Source organism: Monodelphis domestica, chromosome 1 (genome assembly GCF_027887165.1).
Source record: "Monodelphis domestica isolate mMonDom1 chromosome 1, mMonDom1.pri, whole genome shotgun sequence".
Classification (NCBI taxonomy): Eukaryota; Metazoa; Chordata; class Mammalia; order Didelphimorphia; family Didelphidae; genus Monodelphis; species Monodelphis domestica.
Genome location: NC_077227.1, coordinates 665,413,007 through 665,439,135, shown reverse-complemented (window position 1 = coordinate 665,439,135; position 26,129 = coordinate 665,413,007). Strand labels below are relative to the sequence as shown.

Sequence of the window (26,129 nt, the reverse complement as noted above, 5' to 3'; positions counted from 1 at the left end):
TGTCAGTAAAAACAAGGAGATACCTGAATCCAAACCGTCCAGGCTTTACTTAGATAAAGTCCACATCCCAGGACTGACAGGGGCGATCTCCCCATAGGCACTGACTGATGTGATTGCCGGGTTTGGCCAAGCGCATTAACTGTCAGGCCTGACAAGCCTCCACAAGGCGGACCAGGAATTTCCGTTTCCCCAGGAAGCACAATTGTCCTTTTTCCAGGAGTTGGGATAGTTTTCTGTCCCCTAGATGAGTAAGATGGTGCAGGTGGGTGCTTAGCAGCTGCCCCAGAGTTTGAGAGAGAGGTGTATTGCCCTCCAGGTCTTTATACCAGAGGCAATCTTTCTTCCCCTGCTGCTTTTGTTTCCACATGAGGTCTGTCTCAGAGTACTGAGGTTCCCCTTTGGGGGGAGGCAGAATCACCATGAGAAAGGTTAAAAGGGGAGCATTGAGTGCCACTTCTCATGCTGCCTGGTCTGCTGCCCTGTTTCCTTGAGCCTCCAGAGATTCCCCCTTCTGGTGTCCAGGAATGTGAATCACCAACACCTTCTTTGACAGATGTACAGCCGATAGAAGGCCCTGGATTTCAGTCAGATGTTTAATCTCCTTCCCCCCGGCCATCAAGAACCCCCTTTCCTGGTCGATGGGCATGTGAACATGTAGGGTGGCAAAGGCATATCTGCTGTTGGTATATACTGTCAGGTATTTCCCTTCCACCTCTTCCAGGGCTTTCTGCGGAGCGATCAGTTCTGCTTTTTGAGCTGATGTACCTTTGGGAAGGGCAGCTGCCCAGATGAGGTTACCAGAAGCATTGACCACCGCAGCTCCAGCCCTTAGTTGCACGTTTATGATGAAGCTGCTGCCATCTGTAAACCACACATGGTCTGCATCCAGGAGAGGCATGTCGGAGAGATCCAGACAGGTGGAGGTGGCAGCAGCTAGGGTTTCTTGACAGTCATGGAGGGGCCCATCTGGTTCTGAGTTAGGTAGCAGGGTTGCAGGGTTCAGGGCAGAAGTCACTTGGAACGAGATTTGGGGGGCATTGAGTAACAGACTAATAGTGGGCAAGGCGAGCATTGGACAGCCATCTGTAGGGAGGCTAAGGACCCCTTCGATTGCATGGGAGGTGGCCACACAGAGGGCCTGCCTGAGTGTTAGTTTGTCAGCATCCTGTACTAGGAATGCTATTGCAGCCAGGATCTGCAGACAAGGAGGCCACCCCAGAGCTACTGGGTCCAGCCATTTGGAAAGATATGCAACAGGTCTATCCCAGGGACCCAACCTTTGCATCAGAACCCCCTTAGCTATCCCCTTCTTCTCAGCCACATAAAGTCTGAAGTTTCTCAGGGTCAGGGAGAGCCAGTGCCGGGGCAGTTAGCATGGTGTCTTTCAGTGGCCAAAAGGCAGCATCCATATTGGAGTGCCAAGTCAACCCTGGCTTTTCCCTTGAACCCTCATAAAGGGGCTGGGCCAGCTCAGCAAACCCAGTAATCCAGAGGCGGCAATATCCGATGGACCCAAGAAACTCCCTGACTTGTCGGGGCCCCGTTGGGGTGGGGATTCCCAGCACCATTTTCCACATAGTCTGGGTTAGCCACCATTGTCCCCCATGGAGTTTGTACCCTCAGATATGTACCCCCAGATACTTCCCTCGCCACTATGACAGCCTTCTTGGTGCTGAGTCTGTAACTGAGCTGCTCTAGAGTTCTTAAAAGGGCCAACGTGGCCTCCTTGCAAGCAGCCTCTGTGGGGCCAGCTAGTAGGAGGTCATCGACATATTGGAGGAGGTGTCCCACCTGGAACTCCAGAAGATCCGAGGTGAGAGCCTCCCTGAATATTGAGGGGCTATTCTGGAACCCTTGGGGCAATTGAGTCCAGATCAGTTGTCCTATCATCTGCATTTGGCCATCATGCCATCAAAGGTGAATAGGGGCTGGCTAATGGGGGCCAAGAGCCAGGGTGGTGTACCAGACGAAGTCTTGTGGCAGTGAGCTGAGCAGGGTGTATGGGTTAGGGACTGTGGGATGAATGTCCTCCATCCTCTGGTTGACCTCTCTCAGATCCTGGACTGGGCAGAAGTTCTGCTGCCGGGTTTGTGGACAGGCAGACGGGGAGTATTCCAGAGCCTTTGGCAGGGCATGAGGATGCCTGCAGCTTTAAGGCTGTTGATGTGCGGGGTTATTCCCCTCCTAGCTTCAAGGGGCATGGGGTATTGGCAGACCCAAACTGGAGTTACTCCTGATTTCAGAGTGACCATGATGGGAGGCTACTGTACTACCAATCCTACACTGGCCAGCTCTGCCCAAAACCTGGGACGAGGCCCATTCATGGGCAGACCTTCTCTGGAAGGTCTCTGGAGCAGGGTCAGAGTGAAGGCGGTTCTCATCACACAGGGACAGGGTCAAGACGTAGAGGGGGACTCCCCTGGAGTCTGTGACCAACACCCCAGAGTCAGTGAAGTGAATGTGGGCGCCTGCCTTGTGCAAGAGATCCCACCCTAACAGTGGGGCCAGGTAATTGGGGATCACAAAGAAGGAGTGAGTCACTTGGTGGTGCCCCAGGTCTACCTGATGGTTGGTAGTCCAGTTATAGTGCTTAGTGCCCGTGGCACCCTGCACCCAGCTGATCTTGGAAGGGAGAGACCCAGGCAGGTTTTTAAGAACTCAAAATTGGGCACCAGTGTCTACCAGGAAGTTCACTGGTTTCTCCTCCACCTTTAAGGTTACCCAGGACTCCGGGACGGGCTCAGAATTCCGTGCCCCTCAGTCATCTGTCTCCTGGGCCCACAGGACCTTCAGGTGCTGGTCGAAGCGGAGGTAACGGGGAGACTCCGGAGGGTCTTTCCATCCAGACCTGTCTCTGCAGTCTCGGTCAGAGGGGTGGTCTTTAGTCAACTGGGGGCATTGCCTCTTCCAATGACCCTCCTCATTACAATGAAAGCAGTGGGAGCGGGGGTATCCTCCATGGTTTTAAGAAGGTCCCCAAAGGGAGCTGAGTCATGGGGTGCTGAGTTAGCCCAGCCACCAGAATTCTGGCGAGGTCTTTCTGGTTTTTGCAATCCTGTTTGGCCTTATATTCCAGGTCCTCTTGCCGGAGGCGCTCTGCCCGTTTGTCCGGGGTCTCGCAAGTGTTAAACACTCACTCAGCAACTTTTAGGAGTCACCAAGGGACTGGTCACCCAGTCCTTAGACTTTTTGGAGCTTCCAACAAATGTCGGGAACTGACTGTTTAACAAAGGCCAAGAGTATGGCGGCATGGCTTATTTCCACCTGGGGGTCCATTGGGGTGTACAGGCAGAAAGTTTTCTTCAGTCTCTCCAAAAAGGAGGCAGGACTCTCCTCTAGTCCCTGTCTAACTAAATTGACCTTGGTCAAATTGATGGGTTTTTAAGTCATGGCACAGAGACCGGCCATGAGAGTCTGGCAATAGACTCGGAGACACTCCCTACCTTCAGGTTGTTCAAAATCCCAATTGGGGAGGTTCAGGGGGAACGTGTCATCAATGCGGTTGGGCTGGTTCGTGGGTCTGCCATCGATTCCAGGAACATTCTTCCTGGCCTGGCTTCCAGGAAAATCCGTTCCTTCTCAGTGGTAAAGAGAACCTGCAAGAGCTGTTGGCAATCATCCCACATGGAGTTATGAGTAAAAAGAATAAAGTCTAGTAAATAGATTTGTTTTGGGGGGTGTTCAGAAAAGGAGGGGTTCTGCATTTTCCAATAATAAAGGTCACTGGAAGAAAATGGCCAATATTGATATACTTGGGGCCCACCTGGGACTGTGGGCCCAACGACCCTGATGGGGAGAGCAGTGGTGGAGGTGGGCTCCTGAGGTTCAGAGGTGCCTTTTCTGCCCCGGATACAAGTGCCACAAGCTGGCCCCCCACCTTCTGCCTCGTTCTCGGCCCCTAAGTGAGGGTATAAGGAGGTATAATGTGGGGGTGGCAGGTCTGGAGGCTTGGGGGCCAACTCTGGTAATACAGATGGGGCCGAGGCCTCTGGCTCAGAAGATGTCCCAGCATGCCTGCCCCTCTTCTCTCTCACATCTTCCAAGAGGGTCAAGGCCTTAAGGGCTCCCTTTGAGGGAGCACAGGGATCTGAGGGAAGAAAGGATTGGAGCCACAATGGGGGAATCTAGGACTAGGTCTTGCCAGGTAAGAATATAAAGAATCTGATCAAGGTGACTCTGTGGGCCGGGATCTAAAACCTGGACCTGAACATTGGAAATAACTTCTAAGTTGAGGGTCCCCTCCTTGGGCCATCCCAGACCAAATGCCAGTCACTCTGAAGAGCAGAAGGTAACAAGTTTGCTCTTTTTGATGGGCGTGGAGAGGTTGTGGGCCCTCACATTAAAGACAGAGAAATGGGTAGTCATGAGGGAGAGAGGAGTGGACTCTCCCTGTCCCATAATGTGCTGTAGGATGAAAGGAGTTAGTAAGCTATACACAAAGGTGGTGAACACAAAAGCATACAGGGCAATACATGATGGACTGGACAGCCAAGACAGACACAACAAATATGAACGTTGGATTGGATGTGCTCCTCTACTCACCCCAAGGGGCAAGGGGTGAGTGGTCACAAAAACAGCATGGTGTGGCCAGGCTTCCCCCAAGGCCATACCCTCCTCCTCCAGTGTGTCCACTGGGTTTTCTAATTCCAGCTGGGGGGCCTCTAACCACCCTGAACCAGGAACTCGAACCCCAGGCAAGGGCCTGTAACCCTTGCAGTGGGGACTCTAATGCCACAAATAAAATCAACTAAAACTGACTGGCCAGAATACCCCATTTAAGGAAGTCGAGCCCAGCGAGTCCAGTGGATCCTTCCCACCAAGGGAGAGGGAGTCAGGGATCCTTAGGTGAAGATAGCCAAGAGGGGTGTTACAGTCTTCGTCCACACGCTTCCCAGGATTTCCGACCTATCCCCTCATGGGAAATATGAACTGCGTACTTTCCCAGTCCACACTCAGAAATATGTGGGTGGTTCTCCCGAATGAGTTCGGCTTGGCAATAGGCTGTCCCTGTACAACCCCCGGGCCGGTGACCAGTGGCCAGCCACTTAGCCTTATGTCGATGACTCAGGAGACCTTACCCCCTCACTCTTACACAATATTCTCCACACATTCATTCAACACCTCCAGAGGCTATTCACCGGACCCTACCATCTTCCACCGAGATGTGATGTGTTCCGGACCCCTTCGTCTCGAGTTACCCTGGAGACCGGAGTCCCCTTCCTCTGTTGGTCAGACTTGCTTCCTTTGTGGGATCCCGGACGAATCCCCATATTAAGTGCCCAGTGAATCGATCCCAAGGATCAGGCAAAGACCAACAATGTAAAGCACAAGAGGGAGTTTACTAAACAAACTGCATCTTGGGCTTGGCACTCTAAAATGGCTCAAGCCCCGACTACAGGGCTCAAAGATCTTTTATACACTGGAGTGAACATGAACTTCTGCAGTTGGGGTCGTTATGGGTTTCTGGCTTATTTTAGGGTGGGGGACGGGGAAGGGGTATATAGGTTCGGGAGCTGGTTCTTCAATATGTTGTATTTACATATTAATTATATATTTCCAAATAACATTGATTAGGTGTTGTATTTATATTTTAATTATTATATATTAATTTTCTAATTAATATTGATTATGTTATATTTATAAATAGCATATATTCTATTTCTATATAATATTGATTATATATTGCATTTATATATTAATTATATATTTCTAAATAATATTGATTATGTAATATTTATATTCTTATTTTATTATATATTTCTATATGATGCTAATTATATGTTGCAGTTATATATTAATTATATATCATATTTCTAAATAATATTGATTATATTATATTTCTATTTTATTATATATTGTATTTCTAAATGATATTGATTATATGTTGTATTTATATATTATGATATTATATATATTATATATTATAGTCACAAATATTTAAGTTCAAATTTAGACTCAGGCGCTCAACTAGCTGCATTCTAATAGATAGATAGATTGATTGATTGATATAAGGAAAATTATTCGAACCATTGGAACTCTTTCATAGCACATTGGCTTGCTTCAAGAAGTGGGGAGTTATCCATTACTGAGTCCTTTAAGAGTTTAGATGGGGGCAGCTAGGTGGCTCATTGGATAGAAGACAGGAGTTCCTATGTTCAAATATGGCCTCAGATACTTCTTAGCTGTGTGATCCTAGACAAGTCACTTAACTCCCTTTGCCTAGTCCTCATAGCTCTTCCTCCTTGGAACCAATACTTAGTATCGATTCTAAAACAGAAGGTAAGGGTTAAAAAAAAAAAGAATGTTAGGTGACCATTTGTTGGGAATAATATAGTAGGAATTCTTGTTCAGGTACAGGTTGGATCAAATTATTTCTGTGGTCCTTTTTTATTTTTATTTTTCAATGATTTATTTATTTATTTTGGAAAACCCTTACCTTCCATCTTGGAATCAATACTGTGTGTTGGTTCCAAGGCAGAAGAGTGGTAAGGGCTAGGCAATGGGGGTTAAGTGACTTGCCCAGGGTGACACAGCTGGGAAGTGTCTGAGGTCAGATTTGAGCCTAGGACCTCCCTTCCCTAGGTCTGGCTCTCAACCCACTGAGCTAACCAGCTGTCCCCTGTGGTCCTTTTTTAATCTTGAAATTCCATGAGTTGGAGGATGGTAACGGCCCAAAGCAAAGATGTCAAAGACTTTCAGTGAGGTCCAGATCAGATTAAAATGTAATTGAAAAATAGTTAAGAAAATAAATAAAAATATAATAAAATACAGGTTCAGTCACTTTTTTCAGTCATGTCTAACTCTTTGTGGCCCCATTTGGGGTCTTCCTGGCAAAGATACTGGAGTGTTTACCATTTTCTTCTCCAGCTCATTTTACAGATGAGGAAACTGAGGCAAACAGGATTGAGTAACTGATCCAGAGTCATGCAACTAGTCAGTATCTGAAGCCACATTTGAACTCAGAAAGATAAGTTTTCCTGACTCCAAGCCTGCCACTCTATCCACTGAGCCACCTAGCTTTCCCAAGAACATGGGGAACAATCCTTTTTTTTCTAAACCCTTATCTTCTATCTTAATCAATACTCAGTATCAGTTCCAAGACAAAAGAGGGGTAAAGGTTAGGCAATTGGGGCTAGGAGACTTGCCCAGGGTCCCAAACCTAGGGAGTTTCTGAAGCCAAATCTGAACCCAGGATCTGGCTTTCTATCCACTGAGCCACCTTGCTGCCCAACATTATATTTTAAAACAAAATCAATATGTGGTCCACAGGGATCCATTAGTAGCCCCAGCTAAGTGTAACACCACTAGTCTAAAGGACAGGGGAGATTGAGGAGCTGAAGTCAGTTAAGATAAGAGTTTGGGGCTTTGACTAGAAATTAGAGAAAAGGAAATGGAGTCAATCAGTCAACTAGCATTTATGAAGCACCTGCTATGCACCCGTCTCTTTGCTAACGTCTGGGGATAAAAAAAAAGGCAAAAACAAACAGTTCTTTCTCTCAAAGAGCTCCCAGTTTAATTAGATGGACTCATAAAATGGAAGGCTGGGATGAGTGATTTTCAGGTATGAGGATGGGGATGGAGACAATGGACTTTAGAGTTTCCTGATCCGGGAAGTCCTGAGAAAAAAACATTTTGTCTACCTGTGTGTCACCAGGCCAGACGGGGGCCCACCTAAGACCTGCCCTCTTTAACTCTCCAAAACTAGCATCCCTTTACTACTGCCCCTTCCAGGAAATTGCTGGGGCTCCTCCCTCACTGCCCTCAGCCCACCCTGCAGTCCTCATTTCAGGAGGGACACACGAGCCTTAAAACAACCTCAGACAGATTAAAAACAAGAGTTCTTGTGGCTCCTTTCCCATTGGTGGGTCTGAAGAGCGAGAAGAAAATGGCGGAACGAATCCCACTGGGCTTATCCTACCCTAACTCAGGGGCTCTCTACTTCCATGCCTAGACATTCCAATGACTTCTTTGCCCCAATCATCGAGGCAGAGCAGGTCTGGTGGGTCAGCAGTCCTCACCACCACTCTGCCTCACCTGTCCTTGAATAGGGCTTTTCCGTTTACAAAGCACGGGCCACAAGCATTACCTCACTGGATAGCCTTGCACTAGTAAGTTCATAGTAAATATTTGCTGAATGAATGAGTGAATTTGATAACAACAATAATAATAGCTGCCACTTTTATAGCAGGTCTTAAAGACACTTTCTTCAAAACTCTGAGGCCCCATTTTATGGATATGGGAAAAGGGGCCTCAGAGAGGTGGATTGAATCTGCTGAGGTCACACAGCTGGGGACACAACTGGAATGGCCAAGAATGAAAGTCTCCATCTCTGAGTTCAGAGGCCACAAAAAGTGTTTATATCCCCAAAGCTCAGGTCAGGCAAGCAACTCTGGACCCCTCGGCTTCCTCCATGCCCTGGGGTGGGACAAAAAGCTCCTGTTGCACAGATTGTTCCCCCCACTAAAATAGGGAGCCCCAGCTTGAAGCTCACCAAGGATTTCCCAAATGTGAGATGGGAGGCTCCTGAAACAAAGGGAAATGTTTCCATCCTGGACAGAATGTTTGCCTAAAAGGGTTTTGGATCTGGAAAAGGAAGCAAAGCCATAAAGATGGGAGGAAACTGAGAGAAAGGCAGGCAGGCAAGAGAGAGTAATAAAAGAGAGCCTGACTATTGATCTGGTTAGGATATTTAAAAATAATTAAAATACAATTATAAACATATAATATAAATTAGATGTATAATAATTAATAAATCCAGGGGAGAAAGATGAGATCCTGAGCCCCCAGACTTTTCAAAGTTCTCCTTTCTCCATGATTTTTACCTCATTCTTAGATTACCCGAGCAGCCACTTCTCTGGTGTCCCCACCTTCCAAGTCTGAGTTTAAATCCTATCTCAGGTACTTTCTAGCAGTGTGACCCAGACAGATGACTTAATTCCTTTAGGCTCAATTTCCTTATCTTGAGGATGTATATATCTATGGCATTATATATATATATATATATAGTAATAATCACATTTTATATAGTATTATCTATAGTAAAAGTCATGTTAGAATAATATATGTAGTCATAATTATATAATAGATAATATATTAATTAGCATTTTGAACCCTTGGACTTCATCCCCCAGAAGTCCTTCAGTATCTCCCAGAATTCCTCTCCTCTCTCCCCCATGTTGTGTGGCCACATTTGTACAACTTTCTGGGGCTCCTCTCTCTTCCTCTTCTTGATCAAGATCGTGGCTTCAGTTAGCTCCCTTGTAACTCTAGTTTTTTATTTTAATAAATCTTATAAATATAATACTTGAGTTATTCTATATTAATTTTAATTCTCACAATAGCAACAATCACATTATATAAAACATTGTTATATCTATATAATTATATAGCTATATATATATATATATATATAGTAATGATGCATAACTTCATTTGCAAACCTTAACATCCATATAAAAAGCTAGCAATTATGATGATGATCTTCCTAATAGAGCACTGGTTCTGATGGCTGGAAGATCTGAGTTCAAATCCCTCATCAGACACTTATTGGCTGTGAGACTTTGGACAAACTGTTTGCCTCAGTTTCCTCAAATGTAAAATGGGGATCATAACAGCACCTACCTTCCAGGGTTGTTGGGAGATCAATCACATATTTGTAAAGCACCTAGCATATGACCTAGCACATAGTAGGTGCCAGGTAAATGTTGGCCATCATCATTGCTATTCTATTATAAGCCTCTCTCATACAGCAATGGTCAAGGGAAGAACACTAGACTGGGTGCAAAGATTAGGATTTTGGTTCAGAATCTAATCCTAACCAACTTTTGCTCTGTGAGTCTCCATTTGTTCATCTACAAAGTAAGGATAATGAAACTTACACTACCTACACTGTGGGCTGGTAACTGAGGTGCCATCTTTAAAAACTTTCTGGGCTTTATCTGTGATCCATCAATTCTATTCCTTTGCCCAATAACGTTCAAAAATTCCCAGATGCATGGAAAATAAAGTCCCAACTCCTGATTGTCCACTCACTTCCCTCCCACGTTTTGACTTGAAACTCCAAAGCTTTATCTTCAGGACCTTCATGCCCATCTCCAGTTGTCTTCACTCTCCTCTCATATCCTGGTATGTTCTCTCCACCCTGCTTAGCTAAATCCTACCTGCCCTCCTTGTCCTGGTTCTCCCTCCTAAATGAAGTGTTTCCTGGCTCCTCTACCTTGCAATGACTTTAGGGCCACCCAGGAAATGGGTTGTTGGTCCCATGGAGATTGGCCATTAAAGCCTTATTCCTTTGGAACAACTCACATTTCCATCACACGGGATTATTACCAACAACCCTGTGAAGCGGCATTGGCAGTATTTTTATCCTGTGGTACACCTGAGGATACTGAATCCCAGGGATGATAAAGCCCAACTTTACTCAGGTAGCCACATGGTAAAGGCAGGAGTCCACTCGAAGCCTTCCAGCTCTGGCTTCATTGTTCCTTCAGGACCAACATAGGAGGCTGCCCCATAGTGTCCATGGGCTGTTTTCACCTTGAAAAATAATACCAAACCCTTTGCTCCCCAGCCCCCACCACTTTCTACATCCCATACTCTGGGGCTGGAATCAGGCTGACAAACACCCGCCCCTGCCAGCCTGCCAGCCCAGCAGCTGGTCAGCAAAGAGAACTGACAGACAAATATAGCAACTGGTGATTAGCGCAAGGTCATCACTCAAAATCACCAGGTCAGTTTGCTGTTAGCTCCCCAGGGAAGGGCAAGGGACGGCTTGCTGAGCAGGAGTGAATGGGATGGCCAGTCCTCCCAAACTGGGGATCCTTGGAGCCTGCTTCCAAATGACTCTTCCAAAACCCTCTAGGATCCTCTGGTTCCAAGCATTCTCCTTAAGTGGAGAGTCAAAGGCACTGTAGGATAGGGGCTGCCCTGGGCTGGATGCTCAGAGAAGAAAGAGCAGGAGGAAGAGAGAGGTGGCTCTTGGGAAACCCCTAGTTTGATGAGGAAGACCATCACTGCCCTTAGGAAGGAGAAACAGCCCATTCTGGTGTTTGGGGTAGAGTGAAAGTGGGAGGAACCCCGCAGAAAAAGACATAGTGGTGTAGTATCAACCAGGTCTTGATTCAGAAGATATAAGATTGCATCTGGTTCTGCTACTTATTATTATCTCTGTGACCTTGAGCAAGTCCCCTCTTTGGGATTCCAATTCCTCCTCAAGAGAATGAGGAAGATGACCCAGGTGCCTACCAGCTTTCAATCCAATGGCCTCATGACTCCCAGGTTTAACCCTTCTCTTCTTCTCCCTCTAATCTTAAGTAGGAGTATGTTTATGGATTGAGAGTTCAGTAAGTACCAGCTTTGTCCCTTCTCAAGTCCTTAGCTTGCCAAGATCATCATGGGATCCATAAAGGGAAATTCTGGTCTGCCACCCCCATACACCCTGCCTGCCATCCCCATGCCCATAAAACTTTGCCTCGAGCCACTAAGGCTGGATTCCTTTTGTTTGTTTTTTAACTTTGAGTTGACTGCAGCAGCCTTCCTGTTTGCAAATGGCCTCCCAACAGAAGACATCCTGAGATTATTATATCTACAGTCTGTGCCCTCCCTCTCCCCACCCCTTAACAGCCTTCCCTAACCCCCAAGAAACATATGCAGGGACAGAGGGCTAAGGAGCCATGAATCCTTCAAGTCTTTCCTGAGGGAGGCTGTGTGTTGGGGACCGTTAGGGGGAGTTAGTCCAGAGGATATAAATTGTGCTTCTATTTTCTCCACCCTACAGGAGGTGGGAGGGTCAGGCCAACAGCAAAGCAGACAAGGGCTGAGAGACTTACCCAATGGAGACAGGATGGAGAGGAAACCTGTCCCTGTCTCTCTGGGTGACCTTGAGCATAGTGTGGCTTTTCCTTCAATCTCCACTTCTCTTTCCCATTCATGAAGTCAATTCAAAGAGTCAGGGGAGTGGGTAATCTAAGGGGCCTTTCTCCCATTTTCTAAATGGGGTTTGGAGGCCCCTCATCTTCCTTTTTCACTCTACCTGTCTAAGTTTTCCCCATCTTTCAAAGCCTTATTCAAATCTCAGTTTCTCCATCATTTTCCAAACATAGGAGGATTTTGTTCGCTATCCTGTTCTAATCCCCAGTCTACCACCTCACAACATGATTAGAAATCAGCTGAAAACCCTTACCTGAAATTAGTTATGGGTGAAAATATCTCTAATCATGCCCATCCCTTTCTGATCCTTCCATTCCCACCCTTCCAACAATACTTGTAGAGCCTTCCCTTTGAGATGATCTCTCATTTACAGTCCCCATATCTTGTATAGACATAGTTGTCCTCCATTAGAATGTGGACAGGAACCCTGCTTTTGCTTTTCTTTGCACCTTCAACACTTCACATAGTGTCTGACATATAATAAACACAATAAATGCTTGTTGAATGACTGACTAACATGATCCTGGAGCTGAGAGGTAAGGTCAAGAAGGGAGACAACCCTTTGGGAGTCTCCTGAATAGGAGCTGGAGTTGAAGCCACTGGAATAAATGAAATTACCAAGGGAGATAGCGTTGTGAGAGAAAAGATCCAAAGAGGACAGAATCTTGGGAGAGCTGGTGAAAAAGATGAGTTGGGGAGGGGTAATGCCATTTGAGAAGTAGGAAAAGAGTGTTCTTAATGCTCTCTCCTCTCCACAGGATCCTTACCTCAAACTCACTCTTCTGAATGGGAGTCTGGGTCAGGAGACTCAAAAGTCTTCACTCCGAGTACATTAGGGAACAGACATGTGCTAGGTCACTGAGGCACTTGCCTTGGTAAAACTAAACTTAGCAAAGTTAAGTGAAAAACTCCTCATAAAATTACTGAACCTGAGGAGGCAGAGTCAAGATGGCAGCTTAGGAGCAGAAATAGTTCAGACCTCTGAATACCCTTCCTTACCGATCACAAACTAAATGCTCCTAGGGGACTAAAAATCAAACCTAACAACAAGATGGAGCAGGGGAACCCTCCTGCTGGACTCAATTCAAAAGGTATACCCTCCCCCAAAATCCGGAATCTAAGAACACTTGGGTTTAGAGGGAAGGTCCCAGGACCACCCCCCCACTAGCGTGCTAAGCCTCTGGAACCTCTGGGTGGACAAAGGCACTGGTCTGAAGGGTGTACCTTGCAGGCAGGGCTGTGCCAGGTTCAAAGCATCGAACACAGGCAGCGCAGCCGGAGAGGGAACGAAGAGCTGGCAGCCTCCTCAGAATGGCTGAGACCCTCCATATTGCTCCAGCCTTCTAGGAGGTTTTGGCCTCAGAGCACATCCAGCCCAACCCAGCTGAACTTAATCCCATCAAAAGTCTTCAGAGTTCAGGGAAGCCCAAGCTCCAACACCCCTCCCTCACTGACTGCTGGACTTTAAACCAATCAAAAGCCTCCAGAGGATAGGGAAGCTCAAATTCCAACACCCCTCCCCCAGAGACTGCACTGAGAGATTTGACAAAGCTCCAAGAGGGGAGACTGACAGAAAGCCCCAAAACCAAAAAAAAAATGAGAGGAGCAAGAGCACAGACAAATATGGGGAGCAAAGAAGGGGTAAATATGAGCAAAAATAGAAAAAGAAGAAAGAAATTACAATTGACAGCTTCTGCACAGGCAATGAACCAAGAACAAATGGAACACAGGAGGAGGCAAGCAATAAAACAGAAATCCCAACGAATTGGATACAGGCTTTGGAAGAACTCAAAATGCAATTCAAAACACAATTAAGAGGGGCTGAAGACAATTGGGAAAAGAATTTAAAAACTAAGATAAGCCATCTGGAAACAGAAAGTAGTGTCTTAAAAGCCAAAATCAACCAGCTTGAAAATGAGACAAAGGAGAAGAAAGATGAGGCAAAGAAGATGAAAGATGAGGCAAAGGAGATGAGATATGAGGTAAAGAGAATGAAAGATGACCTCCAAAGAAAATCAGACCATAAGGAGGATGACCAAAAAGCCAGGGATGAAATCCAGTCTTTAAGAACCAGAATACAACAACTAGCATTAAGTGACCTCACAAGACAGCAAGACACTATAAAACAAAACCAAAAGAATGAAAAAATTGAGGAAAATATGAAGCATCTCATTCCATGACAAAAGAAAAAGCCTGGACATAATACTACAGGAAATTGTTCAAGAAAACTGCCCAGATATTCTAGGACAAGAGGGAAAAGTGGAGATTGAAAGAATCCACAAATCACCTCCTATACTTAATCCCCAATTGACAACACCCAGGAATGTTATAGCCAAATTCAAGAACTATCAGACCAAAGGAAAGATATTACAAGCTGCCAAGAAGAAGTCATTCAGATACCATGGAACCACATTGAGGATAACGCAGGATCTGGCTGCATCCACACTGAAGGACCAAAAGGCATAGAATATGATATTCTGGAAAGCAAGGGAACTAGGTCTACAACCAAGAATCAACTACCCATCAAAACTGACTATATTCTTACAGGGGAAAGTATTGTCATTCAACAAAATAGAAGAATTCCAAGAATTTGTAAAGAAAAGACCAGACCTGAACAGAAAATTTGATGCCCAAGCACAGAACTCAAGAGAATCATCAAAAGGTAATTAAAAAAGAAGGGGGAAAAGAAAAACAAAAAAAAACACTTTTTTTTAAGAGACTCAATAAGTTAGAATGATATGTATCCCTATAAGAAAAGAAGTCATTTGCAACTTTTAAAAATTGTTATTTTCAACTGGGCAGCTAGAAGAATTACCCTCACAGGGAACAGTGACAAACTATATAAGATGAAATGACAAGACATAAATAGGTATATAGATATATGTATACATAAATGCATCTACGTGTGTATATATATATATATATATACATATAGAGAGTTTAAAAAAGAGGTTAATACTAAAAGAAATGGGAAAAGAAACAAATAGGGGTAAATTTATATGTCACAAAGAAGCTCATGGTGGGAGGGAGGAGAACATCAATACACTGGAAGGGTAAAGAGGTTGGAGATAGGAAATACTCAACTCTTACATACATTGAAATTGACCCAAAGAGGGAAGAACAATCCGATCCATTGGGGCAGAGAATAGATTTGCGCCTTATAGGGAAGTAGAAGGGTAACAAATGGACTGGTGGGGAGGGAAGCAGTACAAGGGAGAGAGAGGGTGGGGATAGTTTTAGAAAGACTGCAAGGCAAATAAGAGGGGGAATAAGAAGGGACAGGGGTAGAAAGGGAAGTAAAACAAGGGCTGGAACTAGGGGGATTGACTAAAAACAAACATTGATGTAGAAGGAAATAGTGAAAGAAGAAAAGGCAGGACAAGAAGTAGAAATCAAAATGCTGGGAAATACACAGCTAGTAATCATAATTCTGAATGTGAATGGAATGAACTCACCCATAAAACGAAAGTGAATAGCAGAGTGGATTAGAATCCAAAACCCTACTATATGCTGTCAACAAGAAACACACATGAGGAAGGTAGATACACATAGGGTGAAAGTAAGAGGATGGAGCCAAATCTATTGGGCATCAACTGATAAAAAGAAGGCAGGAGTCGCAATCATGATATCTGACAAAGCCAAGTAAAAATAAATCTAGTTAAAAGAGATAGGGAAGGTAATTACATCCTGATAAAAGGCAGTATAGACAATGAGGAAAATCAGTACTCAACATGTATGCATCAAATGGCATAGTGTCCAAATTTCTAGAGAAACTAGTGGAGCTCAAGGATGAAATAGATAGAAAAACTATACTAGTGGGAGACCTGAACCTTCCTCTATCTGAACTAGATAAATCAAACCAAAAAATAAATAAGAAAGAGGTAAGAGAAGTGAATGAAATCTTAGAAATATTATAGTTAGTAGCTATGTGGAGAAAAATAAATAGGGACAAAAAGGAATACACCTTCTTTTCTGCAGCACATGGTACATTCACAAAATTTGACCATGTATTAGGGCATAAAAACATTGCAAACAAGTGCAAAAGAGCAGAAATAATAAATGCAATCTTCTCAGATCACAATGCAATGAAAATAATAATTAGTAAGAGTACATGGAGAGGTAAATCAAAAATTAATTGGAAATTAAACAATACGATTCTCCAAAACCAGTTAAAGAACAAATCATAGAAACAATAACTTCATTGAAGAAAATGACAATGATGAGACATCCCTTCTATGTCTCTATTGGATGTAGCCAAAGCAGTACTCAGGGGGAAATTTATATCCTTGAGATATCCTATATCCTATATTAACAAATTAGGGAGGGCAGAGGTCAATGAATTGGGTGTGCAAATTAAAAAACTAGAAAGTGAACAAATTAAAAATCCTCAGATGAAGACCAAATTAGAGATCCTAAAAATCAAAGGAGAAATTAATAAAATTGAAAGTCAAAGAACTATTGATTTAATAAATAAGAGTAGAAGCTGGTACCTTGAAAAAAACAAATAAAATAAACAAAGTAATGGTCAGTCTAATTAAAAAAAAAGGAAAGAAGAAAACCAAATCAACAATATCCAAGATGAAAAGGGAGACCTCACCTCTAATGAAGAGGAAATTAAGGCAAATATTAAAAACTATTATGCCCAATTATATGGCAACAAATATGGCAATCTAGGTGATATGGATGAATACTTACAAAAATATAAATTGCCTAGACTAACAGAGGAAGAAATAGATTACCTAAACAACCCCATAGCAGAAAAAGAAATTGAACAAGTCATCAAAGAACTCCCTAAGAAATAATCCCTAGGTCCTGATGTATTCACAAATGAATTCTATCAAACATTCAAAGAACAACTAATCCCAATATTATACGAACTATTTGACAGAATAAGCCAAGAAGGAGTCCTACCAAATTCATTTTATGACACAAATATGGTAGAGATCCCAAAGCCAGGGAGGTGAAAAACAGAGAAAGAAAACTATAGACCAATATCCTTAATGGAGATGCAAAAATCTTAACTAGGATACTGGCAAAAAGACTCTAGCAAGTCATCACAAGGGTTGTTCACTATGACCAGGTAGGATTCATACCAGGAATGCAAGGATGGTTCAATATTAGGAAAACTATCCACTATAATTGACCATATTAACAAGCAAACCGACAAAAATCACATGATTATCTCAATAGATGCAGAAAAAGCCTTTGATAAAATACAACACCCATTCCTACTGAAAACACTAGAAAGTATAGGAATAGAAGGGCCTTTCCTAAAAATAATAAACAGTATATATCTAAAACCATCAGCAAACATCATCTGCAATAGGGATAAACTAGAAGCCTTCCCAGATCAGGAGTGCAACAAGGATGCCCATTATCACCTCTATTGTTTAACATTGTACTAGAAACACTAGCAGTAGCAATTAGAGAAGAAAAAGAAACTGAAGGTATTAAAATAGGCAAGGAGGAGACCAAGTTATCACTCTTTGCAGATGACATGATGGTCTACTTAAAGAATCCTAGAGAATCAACCAAAAAGCTAATCAAAATAATCAACAACTTTGGCAAAGTTGCAGGATACAAAATAAACCAACATAAGTCCTCAGCATTTCTTTATATCTCCAACCCATTTCAGCAGCAACAATTAGAAAGAGAAATATCATTTAAAGTCACCCAATATAAAATACTTAGGAATCTATCTGCTGAGACAAACACAGGAACTATATGAACACAACTACAAAACACTCTCCACACAATTAAAACTAGATCTAAACAATTGGAAAAACATTGATTGCTCATGGGTGGGATGAGCTAACATAATAAAAATGACAATCCTACCCAAATTAATTTGCTTATTTAGTGTCATACCCAGTGAACTACCAAAAAACTTCTTTATAGAATTAGAAAAAAATAACAAAGTTCATTTGGAAGAACAAAAGATCAAGGATATCCAGGGAAATCATGAAAAAAAAATACAAAGGAAGGAGGACTTGCAGTCCCAGATCTCAAACTATATTATAAAGCAGCAGTCATCAAAACAATTTGGTACTGGCTAAGAGACAGAAAGGAGGATCAGTGGAAGACTTGGTGTGAATGACCTCAGCAAGACAGTCTATGATAAGCCCAAAGATGCCAGTTTTGGGGACCAAAACCCACTATTTGTTAAAAACTGCTGGGAAAATTGGAAGACAGTATGGGAGAGATTAGGTTTGGATCAACATCTCACACCCTACACCAAGATAAACTCAGAATGGGTGAATGACCTGAATATAAAGAAGGAAACTATAAGCAAATTAGGCAAACACAGAATAGTATACTTGTCAGATCTTTGGAAAAGGAAAGACTTTAAAACCAAGCATAAAATTACTGAACCTGAGTTGGATGGGACCTCAGAGAGCTTTTAATGGCATTTGAATTAGAATCCTCTACATGGCCTCCCCAACAAACCACTATCCAAGCACTGCTTAGAGACTTCTACCTCCATTGAAGAACACTGGAAGTAGGAGTCCATCTTGCTTTTAGATAGCTATAATTGTTAGGAAATGTTTTCTTTATCATGATGGAGCTTAAATTGGCTGTCTCTCGGTAGCTTTCATTCATGACTCTTCTTCCATTTCTGTTAAGGAAGATCAACATAACCACCCACTGATAACCCTTCAAATAGCTGAAGATCACTGTTTTACCCCCCCCCCCCCTTTATTCTCCATTATCATAGCCTTCATTTCTTCAAGCTAAATCATCCCCAGCTCTTCAATGGGAACAGGGAAGGCGGGCAGAGGAAGGCACTTGATGTGGCATGGTCTCTGCATCCTTTCCCCCAAATAGTCATCTGTCCTGAATATGATGCTCAGAGATGAACACAATACTTCAGATGTAGTCTATCCAGAGGATTATTGGCTCCCTTATTCTGGACACCACTCTTTTGTCAAAACAGTAAGCCACTCTAGCCATCCTATCACACTGTTGACTCACATTCAACCAGAACCTCCAATTCCCTTTCATTTTAACTAACAACTAGCCACTCCTCTCTCATTTTATATGGTAGCAGTTAAAATTAGTTTCTCTGCTAAAAGTATTATATTTTAGAGGTTTATTAAAGATTAAGAATTAAAGAAAATAGAAAAATAGAAAGCATGTGCCTAGGCACAACCACTTACTCTACATCTTGTCTGCCTGGTAGAGAGCCACATGTGCTCAGAAGCGGAAGTAGGGAGAGAGAGGGCCAAGTAGGCAGAGAGCCCCTGTAAATAATAATTTGTGATCTCCCACTCAGTTGAGACTACAGGGGAATTCTGGGAAGCTCCAAGGACTTCTGGGGATTGAAGTCTGGGGTTCAAATCTCAATTTTTACAATACTTATGCTTTTGATTTTTTTCGGCCCCAAATGCAGGTCTTTACATTTATCTCTGTTTAGCTGCATCTTACTGGATTTGGCTCATATTTCTAGCCTATCGAGATCTTTTGGGATCACTGTTCTGTTATCTAATGTATGAGTTATCTATTCCAACAATTCCATAAGGATGCCTTCATTCAAAACAATGATTTAAAAACAAGTAGAACTGAAAAGGGCCAAAGAGAGAGAGAGATCTAGTTATTCACCTCTCTTCAAGTTGACACAAATCTATTAATGACTACTCTGAGTTCAGTTATTCTATCAGATGCAGACTCACCTAACTGGATCATCGAGCCCATAGTTTTCCTTCCTGTCTTCAGGTATAACATGAGACATTCTATCAACTGTCTTACTGAAATCTAGGCAGATTAGAGCTGTGGCATCTCCCCCCCCCCCCCTCTGCTCCACAGAAACAAAGGATTAGAAGGGATCTCAGAAACTTCCTAAGTATAGCATGTATCTGAACCTGAACTCCTTTGGTGACATTATCCTTTTTTCCCTTTAAGGTGACCGATTCTCCTCTCATTCCTCTTTCTTTAGGAGCCACATTTGCTCAGAAGGCTTAATAGATGATCCTCCTTGGGAATAAAGTCTTAAGCCAAGGAATAACATCCTAGTGGAAGAATATTCCTCACCAGCAACCAGGTTGGAGATATTTTTGGGGGAATGGGGGTTATGGGGACCCTTTCCTACTTGTGGACCCTCTCTCTTTCTCTCTCTCCTGTCTGTCTGTCTGTCTGTCTCTCTCTCTCCCCCTCTTCTTCTCCCTCTCTTAGGTCTGCAGTACATGAATGAGCTAAGTTCTGCTCAGCTCTGCCTGGACTAATTTCATGATACACCTACCTGGGACTCTGTACAGACTGTCAACTTCCTCTTCAGGGAATTTGACTACATAGCCATTTGGAAAGAATACCTGGGATGGGAGAAAGAAGACACAATGAGTTCCTGAAAAAAAAAAAAAAGCCTGGGGCTCCTCTAGATCTCTGATTGCAAAGGAAATTCCCAATCATCAGTCAGTATTTCTTGATATATATTTGATTTTGTTCTGCCACTGAGCCTGCTCTCCCCTCTCCCCAGCAGAGCTTCCAGCCTAGTTCTGGGAAAAGACCTACACCTGGGAAAGAGCTGGAGAAGGATTACCGTCAGCGCTCCAGGTCCCTTTGTAAGAATCCCAGGAAGAAGATAGGAGAGACCTGGCAGCTGATGCCACCAAGGAGGTGGGGCTTCAATCAGACCTTGAAGGATTTGGAAGAGTTGACAAGGGCATTCCAGGCAGGGCAACACCCTGAGCATGGGCCTGGAAGCAAGAATGGACCTGACCCATAGCAAGGGAGGAGAGAACAGATATGGAGGAGATTGGACTGGACTAGCTTGAGGGAAGTCATGGGGAGATGAGGAGATAGAACCGGTTTTCTTCCCTTTGTGATGATCTCACCGTCCCTGGGCTAAACATGTGATCTTCTCTTCAGAGTGGCTAAGGAGTGATCTGGCCCTGAGCAACAATGGACTAGATCATCTCTCAAGATGCTTCGCAGCCTAAGGAGCTGAGGATTTCTCAGTCATTCTAGGGGTATTCAGTGCTTTCCCAGATCACTTTAGAGGATCCTCCCAGCCTCCTCTCTCTTACAACCTCCCTCCGTTCAGCTGTTGAAACGGCCAAACCTCGATGAAACCCAAACAGGAAGCTGAGGATAAGGGAACCAACTGCCAGGGGATCTCTGAGGCCACTCCAGGAAATGTGTATGTGTGTGTGTGTGTGTGTCTAGGGGGCCAGGGAGGAAGGTAGCAGGGTTTGGATGAGGGCCAGGGGGAGCAGGATCCTACAAGAATAGGGTCTGCTCTTCAAAGATAGCTTTAGGCTAAAGATGGTGGGTGCTGGGAAATTGCCCATGGTTAAAGGGCTTTGAGCAATCCACGGGTACCTGAGCTCTCTCTGTGTCTGTCTAGAATCATAGAATCCGAGGCTATCCCATACCTGAAAAAGAATCCCCTCTATGCCATTCCCAATGAGGGCTGGAGAATAGGACCCTCCACCTCCCCAGGTAGTTCATTCTACTGGACACAACTTTATATGAGTCTAAAGCCTCCCTCTTTCCAACTTCTTCCTAATTCTGCCCTATGGGACCAACCTGAACAAGTCTAATTCTTCCTTTCCCCTCTAAAGCTGTATGTCATCTAATCTGTAAATATCCTGTGCATCCCTATTATTTACCTGTTGTCTCTGCCGTTAGATGTAAACTTCCTGAGGGCAGAGACGATTTTTTTGCCTTTTCTGGTAGCCTTAGCACTTCATACTTTATATAGTGCTTGGCACATTCAGTTCAGTTTCAGTTGCTTTTTCAGTCACATCTAACTCTTTGTGACCCCATTTGGGGTTTTCTTGGCAAAGATATCATAGTGGTTTGCCATTTCCTTTTCCAGCTCATTTTACAAATGAGGGAACTGAGGTAAACAGGGTTATGTGACTTGCTTAGGGTTATTCAGCTAGAGTCTAAGGCTACAGTTGAACTCAGGTCTTCTTGACTCTAGGTCTGGTGCCCTATCCACTGTAAGAAAATACTCTTTCTTACAGATATTATACTGTGTCTTTCCCCCCTTTAACTCTGGTATAATATCTGTAAGAAAGAGTATTTTCTTATACCACTGTGCCACCTAACTTTCCGTACTATGCAAGGGGCATATAGTAGGCACTTAATAAATGCTTGTTGATTCATTGATTGGTTTTACTATACAGCCATTCCATTTTGAATGTATTTGAAGTCAACCATCACATTCTCCCCAAGTCATCTGTTTTCTAGCCTAAATATTCCTAGTTCTTTCAACTAAAACAGGTATAGTCTGGTCTCCACTCTTCTCTCCATCTTGCTTGCTCTCTTTTAAATGCTGTTCTTTCTCTTGTCTATATCCTTCTAAAATACAGCACCCAGTCCAGATGTGGTATGAACAGAACAGAATTTTGTGGGCTCTCCCTAATTCTTTTTTTAAAAACATTATTTTTATTTGGTCAATTTCAAACATTATTTCTTGGATACAAAAATCATTTTCTTTTTCTCCCTCCCCTCCCGCCACCCCTCCCATAGCTGACATGCGATTCCACTGGGTATCACGTGTGTCCTTGATCCAAACCTTGATCCAAATCCATGATTTCCATGTTGTTGGTATTTGCAGATCTCCCTAATTCTTGACACTGTGCATCTTCTCAAGACCCACTTAAGATCATATTAGCTTTCCTGCCTATCAGGAAATTTAGCAACCTGGGTTCAAATTTTGGTTCTGTCATTCACTAGCATGTATGATCTTGGGCAAATCAGTGGATCGCTCAGGTTTTCTATAAAAATTGGATCAAAATAGAGTCTTTGGTCAAATATTCATTCATTCAGTAAGTATGTATTAAGAGCCTCCTATATATTCAGTACTAGTCCAGTTTGTGCAAATCATTTATTTACCCACTCATTCACTCAGCAAGTATGTATTAAGGGCATATCCTGTACCAGGTACAGTGCTAGATTTGGGGGATAAAAAGAGAAACCCAGAAAGGGTACGGGACCTCAAGGAGCTCACATGCTACAGGATCGTGGTTTTAGAGCTGCATAGGACCTTAGTCATTCAATGCTCTCATTTTACAGATGAGGAAAATGAGAACCTGAGAGAAGAAATTACTCTTTTGTCTAAGGCCACATAAGTAGTATTCAGCAGAGCCAGGATTCAAGGCAAGAGCTCTGATTCCAATTCCTGTACTCTTTGCACCACACTGGGGTTCAGAAAACCCTGCCCTGCTTACCTCAGGGCCATTGAGAGGATCAAATGAGAGAACTGAGTAGGATAGCTTTGAGGAGCAGAAAGTACTTTATGAGGTCAGAAGCATTTTAGAGAAGTGGAGAGAGAGAGCTGCCTCCAATTTGGAAGACACAAGTTTAAGTCTCACCTCTGACACATACTAGCTAATTGACCCTGGGCAAGTCACTTACTTTCTCAATACCTCAGAACCAGTGCCAGTCTGCATTGGCAGAAGGAGCTTCCTTATTCTACTATCTCTCCCTAGGGCAGTGAAATCACTAGTCTGAACACACACAGAAAAAGACTGTGAGGGAGGGATGATGGTTTATTATCATTGCTATTGTCTCCAGCAGTCATTGGGCTACACTATTGGGTGCCCTAGAAGCTGAGTAGTCCTAAGGCTTGTAGAATTAGTTCTCCATCAGTATATCATAGCCCGAATCATCCCTGGACACAGCCTGTCTGGGAAGGGACCCTAGAGATCACCTGTTTCCAGATAAGAAAACTGAGATCTAAGTCAGTAAAAGTACCTTGCCCTAAGCTACAGTGTTCTTTCTCTTCCTTCTTTCCTGCCTTCCTTCTTCTTTCTTTCTCTCCCCCCTCTCTCTCCCCCTCCTCTCTTTTTCTTCTTTCCTTCCTTTTTTCTTCCTTCCTTCCTTCTTTTTCTTTCTTTCCTCAACTCCCTCTCCCTCTCCATTCCTCTCTCTCTCCCCTCTCTCCTTCTCTCTCTTCCCTTCCCTTCTTCTTTCTCTCATTCCCTTCCTTTCTTCTTTTTCTCTTTTTTCTTCTGTTTTTCTCTCTCCTTCCTTTTAAAAACATTATAGCCATTTCCCAATTTACCTAATTTCCATGTATCTTATCTTGTAACAATGAATAAGTAATACAAACAAATAATCAAACACATTTCATAGCATATGTAACACTCCATGCTTATAGTCTCTTGCTTGCTTCTGTATCAGAAAGAAAAATGTTTTTCACTTTCTTTTCTTTGGGGCCAAGATTGTTCATTTCAATTGATCTGAATTTATCTGTCTTTCATCTGTCATCATTCAAAGCAACCTCACTTATGATGGTGTAATGAATACAGTAGAGCCACTTTGAGACAGGTGCCCAGCTCTTAGAGTTAACTTACAAAGATCACTGGAAAGAAATCCCAAGGGGATTAAACAGCAGAGCCCTTTGGAACAAGGAGAGATGCGGAGAGACCTTGGTTCTTTCCATGGTTCTAGAGCAGTCAACCAACAAGCCTACATTTTTGGGCTGCATTTTCAGGGACCCTGTCTCATCTCTCCATCTTTCCCAACTTGCCTGGAATTCTGATTGGCAGCAATCTGGTAGAGACTAAGGACCCCTTTCTCTGAACAATATTTTAAAATGCATAAAATAAGATACATATGATTACAAAGGAAAATCAGTTATATTAAAATATTGGTATCCAAAAAAATTATCTTAAATTCATGGATAAAGGTTAAGAACCTTTGCTTTGGACTCCAACCCCAGGAATAAGTCACATTTTAGACTCCCAGCCACTGACTTCTTGGTGTGAGTGAACTGGGAATAAGGGAGAGGGATGAGGACAGAGGGGAGGGTAATAGTGGGTGGAAGGAAACAGAATGGGTCAGGATGAGAGAACTATTTTCACTCTTACAATTTTTTTTTAATTTAAAAAAACCCTTACCTTCCATCTTGGAATCAATACTGTATATTGGTTTCAAGGCAGAAGAGTGGTAAGGGCTAGGCAATGGGGGTTAAGTGACTTGCCCAGTGTCACACAGCAGGGAGGTGTCTGAGGTCAGATTTGAACCTAGGACCTCCCATCTCTAGGCCTGGCTCTCAGTCCACTAAGCTACCCAGCTGCCCCCTACTCTAACAATTTTTAAGAGAGCTGGCCTTGACTGTCTCACTGGGCAGGTCTCCCTTTTCACATTCATTTTTCAAGAGGATCTGGATCAATGCAAGGGGAAATAAGACAAAAGTTGAGAAAGGAGAAATAACTTACTATTTATCCTTGGAAAGCACCTCAGGATAGATGTTCAGAATGAAGAGTACAGGTCTGTAGAGGTACACTCAAATTATAATCAAATTATATGCAAATCCATGAGCCAGCTGTTTCATCCATCCTAGCCTGTGGCATACAGCAAGGAGCTTTTGGAGACTGAAAGGAGTCTCTTCTTGGTCACACACTTCCCCTTCTCCACTCTCCCCAAGCTGGGGCCTGACCCCATGAATTTACAGGGACTTTCCTGGACAGTCACTGGACAGCACTCCAAAGATTTGCTCCACTACTGGGACTTCCCAATGGTCAAAGAAAGAGAATAAGAGCCCTTTTTGCTATCAGCTTCATGGCTCAGCCAGTCCTGTCCCACTCCCGCATTAAAAATGCTCCACTCATTTGTCTTTTTTCTTTCTCTTCCTACTACCTCCTACCTTCATCTCCATCTACCTTATTCCAAGGGAGGAAATCAGACCATTTTTCTTCTGGGTGGCTAAAAGAAAATAGGAACCTTTAGCTTATCTCCAAAAAGAGAGGAATGATGTAGTGACTGGTCATGTTTCTCATGTCTTGACAGAGGGGTAGATGGTATCCTCAAGGTACCAAGTAAGATATTCTTACAGATGGGGCCAGTGTGGGAATTTTATAACAGTTTTGTTTTCCTTTTTTCTCTCAAGGAGAAAGTAGGAAGGAGATCAAATAAATGTTTATTTGGGGGGGGGAACTTAATTAAAGCCCCAAAGAATGGAAATGATAGATTTCACTCCATCCATCATAGAATCAAAGACTCATAGACATAGAGTTGGTAGCTAGTATGTCCTAGCCTGTGGGCAATACCAGAGTCCCTGCCCTCCAAATGCCTACAGTCACAACTCATACATGAAACAATAGTGAAAAATAAAAAAGAATGTGGAGATAGGACTAGGGCAAGAAAGGAAAGATGACTGTGGTCTGGAATGATCAGGGAATGCTTCCTGGAGGTATGGTTTAAGCTAAGCCTTGAAGGATAAGTGGGATTTAGGTAAGTGGAGAAAGGAG

The 26,129-nt window shown here is 43.3% G+C and overlaps 1 long non-coding RNA gene across 1 annotated transcript in view; it reads right to left on the bottom strand.

Annotated features, from left to right (window-relative positions):
* Positions 1–25,813, bottom strand: part of LOC130458345 (uncharacterized) — a 28,940-nt gene extending 3,127 nt beyond the window's left edge. The window contains exons 1-2 of the long non-coding RNA XR_008917536.1: positions 20,165–25,813; positions 3,444–3,605 (exon numbers count right to left, since the gene is read on the bottom strand). This is a non-coding gene — a long non-coding RNA (uncharacterized LOC130458345). The remainder of the gene's footprint in view (positions 1–3,443; positions 3,606–20,164) is intronic.
* Positions 25,814–26,129: the final 316 nt, after the last annotated feature.